This window comes from Octopus sinensis, linkage group LG29 (genome assembly GCF_006345805.1).
Source record: "Octopus sinensis linkage group LG29, ASM634580v1, whole genome shotgun sequence".
Taxonomy (NCBI): domain Eukaryota; kingdom Metazoa; phylum Mollusca; class Cephalopoda; order Octopoda; family Octopodidae; genus Octopus; species Octopus sinensis.
In genome coordinates, this window is record NC_043025.1 from 14,103,640 (window position 1) to 14,110,151 (window position 6,512).

The 6,512-nt window shown below is 44.9% G+C and overlaps 1 long non-coding RNA gene across 1 annotated transcript; it reads right to left on the reverse strand.

Annotated features, from left to right (window-relative positions):
* Positions 1-825: 825 nt before the first annotated feature.
* Positions 826-3,084, reverse strand: LOC118768417. The gene is made up of 2 exons (XR_005004231.1): positions 2,885-3,084; positions 826-2,802 (listed from the first exon to the last, which is right to left on the reverse strand). It is a non-coding gene; the product is annotated as an uncharacterized LOC118768417 (long non-coding RNA).
* Between the last annotated feature and the right edge of the window lie 3,428 nt (positions 3,085-6,512).

The window sequence follows — 6,512 nt, forward strand, 5'->3', positions numbered from 1 at the left end:
CCTCTGAGCAGTATCGCCATCACAACTTTCTCTGTCAATGCGATGATCACACGCTACACACCTTCCTTCCAAGCACTGCTGTAAAAAGTGGAAGTGAGCTAGAACATTAAAATTTAAGAGTCCAAGGTCAGAGTTTACCAAGAAGCTTTACCCTGCATGGCTTAGCTTTACCTTCGTTACTATGGCAACAGTCCGGACACTTATTGGTCAAACCCCATACACACACACACAAACACAGACACACAGACAGACACAAACACAAACACACATTCAAACACACGCACACACTTATACAGACATTGACTTACACACACACAAACACACACTTACAGAAACACTGACATACAGGCACACACATAAATACACACACTCACACACACACAGACACACACAAACATACATGCAAACACACACATAAATACACACACACACTCACACACAAAGACACATACATACTAACACACACACTCAGACACATACTAACACACACACACACACACACAAAGACATATACATACTAACACACACACTCACACACAAAGACACATACATACTAACACACACACACAGACACATACTAACACACACACACACACACACACAAAGACATATACATACTAACACACACACACACACACAAAGACACATACATACTAACACACACACACACAGACACATACTAACACACACACACACACACACAAAGACACATACATACTAACACACACACACACACAAACATAGACACATACATACCAACACACACACACATAGACACATACATACCAACACACACACACACACACTCAAGACAACAACTCCAAATTACGGCTGAATAAATATTTTATTTCATTAAAAATCAACAAAAGAAACAAAAAAACAAAACAAAAAATAATGACTATGTTGCTATGGCAACGGCAGAAAATAGGGCTAATAAGATAGCTGTTGTTGTTGTTAGATGGGGTCATTTTAGAATTTAATGGGATCCTCTCAGTCCTCCTTTCCCTTTTATTTCAGAAAAGGAGCGAAATAGAATGACTTTAGGGTTTCATTGGACCCGGATTTTTTGGTGGGTTAACACTTGGTGTGACTCATGCTGGGCCTGGTGTGGGTTAACATGTTTGGTCATCCTTACTGGGCTTGGTATTGGTTAACAGGTTAGTTGACCCATATTGGGCCTGGTCTGGGCTAACATATGTCGAGTCATCCATATTGGGTTTGTTGTGGGTCAACATAAATTGGGGCATCCATACTGAGTATGGTGTGAGATAAAGATGTTATGTCATTCTTACTAGGCTAACATATGTTGGTTGACCCATACTGGGCGAACAGGTGTTGTTTGATTCATACTAGGCCGGTCTGGGCTAACATATGTTGGGACATCCATACTGGACCTGGTGTGGGCTAATATATGTTAGATTATTCATATTGAGCCTGGTGTGGGCTAACATGTTGGGCCATCTCTTGTGGGTTTGGTGTGGACTAACACAGGTTGACCCATATTGGGCCTAGTGTCAGCTTACATATGTTGAGCTGTCCATTCTGGAGCTAATGTGGGCTAACATATGCAGAGATAAGAATCAAATGTACTAACAGTAGCAGGATAACATGTATGTAGTCCTTGCTAAAGGTACTGGATTGAGAACATTGGGCTAACATTTTGAATCAAGTGTACAGAGGCTGGGATAACATAATATGTTCCCTGAAAAAACACTGGACTGAAGTAACATTGTGATCCATATATAAAGGCACTGTTGTAGGGGTACAGTGTGTTCCCTGTAAAGGCACTGGTGTGGGGTAACATTGTTACCTCTGTAAGGCACTGGTGTGAGTTAACAGTGTTACTCCTGTAAAGGCACTGCAGTGGGGTAACATATTGTGTCCCCTGAAGGGGATAACATTGTTCCCTCTGTAAATGCACTGAAGTAAAGTAACATAGTATGTCCCCTGTAAAGGCACAGCTGTGGGGTAACAGTATATTTCATGTAAAGGCACTGCAATGGGATTATATACTGTGCCTTCCATAAAAGTACTTGAGTGGGGTAACATTGTTCCCTCTGTAAAGGCACAGGTGGGGTGGCAATGTATTGTGCTCCCAGTAGAGACACTAGTGTGGGGCAATATAATTTGAGTTAATGACATAGGTATTGGTGGGGTAATATATGCACTGTGCCCCTATAAAGGCACCATTGGTGTGTAAGTAACACAAAGTGTACCCATGTAACAAAATTTACTGTCCCCTAAATCAAATGTAAAGACACTAGACTTGGGTAATAAATTGTGCCCTTTGTAGAGGCCCTGGAGTTTTAATATTTCTAGGTTAAATACACAGGCATTGGTAGGGTAACATATTACCCCTTGAAAAGGAACATGGGCAAGGATAACATGTTGGGTCTAAAGTACTGACATTAGTGGGTTAATAATGGGTATACTGGGTTAACTGAACAGAAACTGATGAGATAAGCTATGTGGAAGGGGTACACAGATTAATCAGCAGGTTGTTTGCCCTCCCACATTTGCCCTTAATGATTAGGGATTTGACTGCTATTTCTAGCAGGTTAAACAACCATGTAGGAGACTCCCTCCTTGATTCAGGAGTGGTGGGGGGAGGACAGTGAGCATGAATGTGTGTGTTCATCTGTTGGTAAGTAGGGGTGTGTGTGCGTAGGCCCTTTAGGGGTCTCTGTGACAAGACAATCGAAAATCTGAGATGATCCCACTGTGTGGAGAATTAAAAGGGAGCGGATGGAAGGTCTGTCGTGGGGAGAGAAAAAGAAGGGAAGGGAAATGGGACAGGGGGAACTTTTCTGGTTTGTTGGTAGGTGAAAACGAGGGTGGGGTGGGAACTTCTTTGGTTTGTCGGAAGGTAGCAAGACTGAATTACTTGGTCTGTTTGGTTTCTAAGGGATAAGTAAGGGTGGAGGGACCTCTGACCTGCACTTCTCCATAGATTTTGGCACTGAGCTTCTTGGAGATTTTAGGTATGATTATACTAATGTGTCCATCTGTTCTAAGTTAATTAAATTCTATATCTCTGTGTGCAGCTGAAGATTGCTCTACATTTTAAATTGATGTAATGAAAAGATTGCATTGTTCAATTAAATGGAGTTGCATGAAACGATCGTACTGCATTACCTCTGGATATCCTTGTTGCTTATTTTGATATATATATATATATATATACTCTTTTACTTGTTTCAGTCATGTGACTGTGGCCATGCTGGAGCATGGCATTTAGTCGAGCAAATCGACCCCAGGACTTATTCTTTGTAAGCCTAGTACTTATTCTATCAGTCTCTTCTGCCGAACCGCTAAGTTACAGGGATTTAAACACACCAGCATCGGTTGTCAAGCGATGGTGGGGGAGGGGCAAACACAGACACACATATATATATACACATACATATACACGACAGGCTTCTTTCAGTTTCTGTCTACCAAATCCACTCATTATCATAATTTAATGTCCATTTTCTATGCTGACATGAATGGCTTGATAGGAGGTGGTCATCTGGAGAGCTTCCCAGGCTCCATGTCTGTTTTGGCATGGTTTCTACAACTGGGTGCCCTTTCTAACACCAACCACTCCAGAGAGTGGACTGGTTGCTTTTAATGTGGCTCGATCACTTGCAAGGTCTGTTCTATCATGGCTTCTACAGCTGGATGCCCTTCCTAATGCCAACCACTCCAGAGAGTGGACTGGTTGCTTTTAATGTGGCTCGATCACTTGCAAGGTCTGTTCTATCATGGCTTCTACAGCTGGATGCCCTTCCTAATGCCAACCACTCCAGAGAGTGGACTGGTTGCTTTTAATGTGGCTCGATCACTTGCAAGGTCTGTTCTATCATGGCTTCTACAGCTGGATGCCCTTCCTAATGCCAACCACTCCAGAGAGTGGACTGGTTGCTTTTAATGTGGCTCGATCACTTGCAAGGTCTGTTCTATCATGGCTTCTACAGCTGGATGCCCTTCCTAATGCCAACCACTCCAGAGAGTGGACTGGTTGCTTTTAATGTGGCTCGATCACTTGCAAGGTCTGTTCTATCATGGCTTCTACAGCTGGATGCCCTTCCTAATGCCAACCACTCCAGAGAGTGGACTGGTTGCTTTTAATGTGGCTCGATCACTTGCAAGGTCTGTTCTATCATGGCTTCTACAGCTGGATGCCCTTCCTAATGCCACCACTCCAGAGAGTGGACTGGTTGCTTTTAATGTGGCTCGATCACTTGCAAGGTCTGTTCTATCATGGCTTCTACAGCTGGATGCCCTTCCTAATGCCAACCACTCCAGAGAGTGGACTGGTTGCTTTTATGTGGCTCGATCACTTGCAAGGTCTGTTCTATCATGGCTTCTACAGCTGGATGCCCTTCCTAATGCCAACCACTCCAGAGAGTGGACTGGTTGCTTTTAATGTGGCTCGATCACTTGCAAGGTCTGTTCTATCATGGCTTCTACAGCTGGATGCCCTTCCTAATGCCAACCACTCCAGAGAGTGGACTGGTTGCTTTTAATGTGGCTCGATCACTTGCAAGGTCTGTTCTATCATGGCTTCTACAGCTGGATGCCCTTCCTAATGCCAACCACTCCAGAGAGTGGACTGGTTGCTTTTAATGTGGCTCGATCACTTGCAAGGTCTGTTCTATCATGGCTTCTACAGCTGGATGCCCTTCCTAATGCCAACCACTCCAGAGAGTGGACTGGTTGCTTTTAATGTGGCTCGATCACTTGCAAGGTCTGTTCTATCATGGCTTCTACAGCTGGATGCCCTTCCTAATGCCAACCACTCCAGAGAGTGGACTGGTTGCTTTTAATGTGGCTCGATCACTTGCAAGGTCTGTTCTATCATGGCTTCTACAGCTGGATGCCCTTCCTAATGCCAACCACTCCAGAGAGTGGACTGGTTGCTTTTAATGTGGCTCGATCACTTGCAAGGTCTGTTCTATCATGGCTTCTACAGCTGGATGCCCTTCCTAATGCCAACCACTCCAGAGAGTGGACTGGTTGCTTTTAATGTGGCTCGATCACTTGCAAGGTCTGTTCTATCATGGCTTCTACAGCTGGATGCCCTTCCTAATGCCAACCACTCCAGAGAGTGGACTGGTTGCTTTTAATGTGGCTCGATCACTTGCAAGGTCTGTTCTATCATGGCTTCTACAGCTGGATGCCCTTCCTAATGCCAACCACTCCAGAGAGTGGACTGGTTGCTTTTAATGTGGCTCGATCACTTGCAAGGTCTGTTCTATCATGGCTTCTACAGCTGATGCCCTTCCTAATGCCAACCACTCCAGAGAGTGGACTGGTTGCTTTTAATGTGGCTCGATCACTTGCAAGGTCTGTTCTATCATGGCTTCTACAGCTGGATGCCCTTCCTAATGCCAACCACTCCAGAGAGTGGACTGGTTGCTTTTAATGTGGCTCGATCACTTGCAAGGTCTGTTCTATCATGGCTTCTACAGCTGGATGCCCTTCCTAATGCCAACCACTCCAGAGAGTGGACTGGTTGCTTTTAATGTGGCTCGATCACTTGCAAGGTCTGTTCTATCATGGCTTCTACAGCTGGATGCCCTTCCTAATGCCAACCACTCAGAGAGTGGACTGGTTGCTTTTAATGTGGCTCGATCACTTGCAAGGTCTGTTCTATCATGGCTTCTACAGCTGGATGCCCTTCCTAATGCCAACCACTCCAGAGAGTGGACTGGTTGCTTTTAATGTGGCTCGATCACTTGCAAGGTCTGTTCTATCATGGCTTCTACAGCTGGATGCCCTTCCTAATGCCAACCACTCCAGAGAGTGGACTGGTTGCTTTTAATGTGGCTCGATCACTTGCAAGGTCTGTTCTATCATGGCTTCTACAGCTGGATGCCCTTCCTAATGCCAACCACTCCAGAGAGTGGACTGGTTGCTTTTAATGTGGCTCGATCACTTGCAAGGTCTGTTCTATCATGGCTTCTACAGCTGGATGCCCTTCCTAATGCCAACCACTCCAGAGAGTGACTGGTTGCTTTTATGTGGCTCGATCACTTGCAAGGTCTGTTCTATCATGGCTTCTACAGCTGGATGCCCTTCCTAATGCCAACCACTCCAGAGAGTGGACTGGTTGCTTTTAATGTGGCTCGATCACTTGCAAGGTCTGTTCTATCATGGCTTCTACAGCTGGATGCCCTTCCTAATGCCAACCACTCTACAGAGAGGGTTAGGTGCTTTTTATGAGGCACCAGCACTTGGAAGGTCTGTTCTGCTATGGTTTCTACAGAGTGTACTGGGTGCTTTTTACATGGCACTGGCACCCACGAGCCTGCAAGATTAAGAACTGAGATGGAGAGGGATGCAGGGGGGATATGCCTGTATGCAAGGATGACCATGTCATCCTTGACATGCTTGTTTTTACTTACATTTTTCCATGCCAGCATGGGTTAATAATCCACCCACCCATCCATCCATGTGAAAGGAGACATTGGGGCCAGCCACAGTCCTCTGGTTCATCAGTTCCTGTCCAACCCATACTCCTCCCA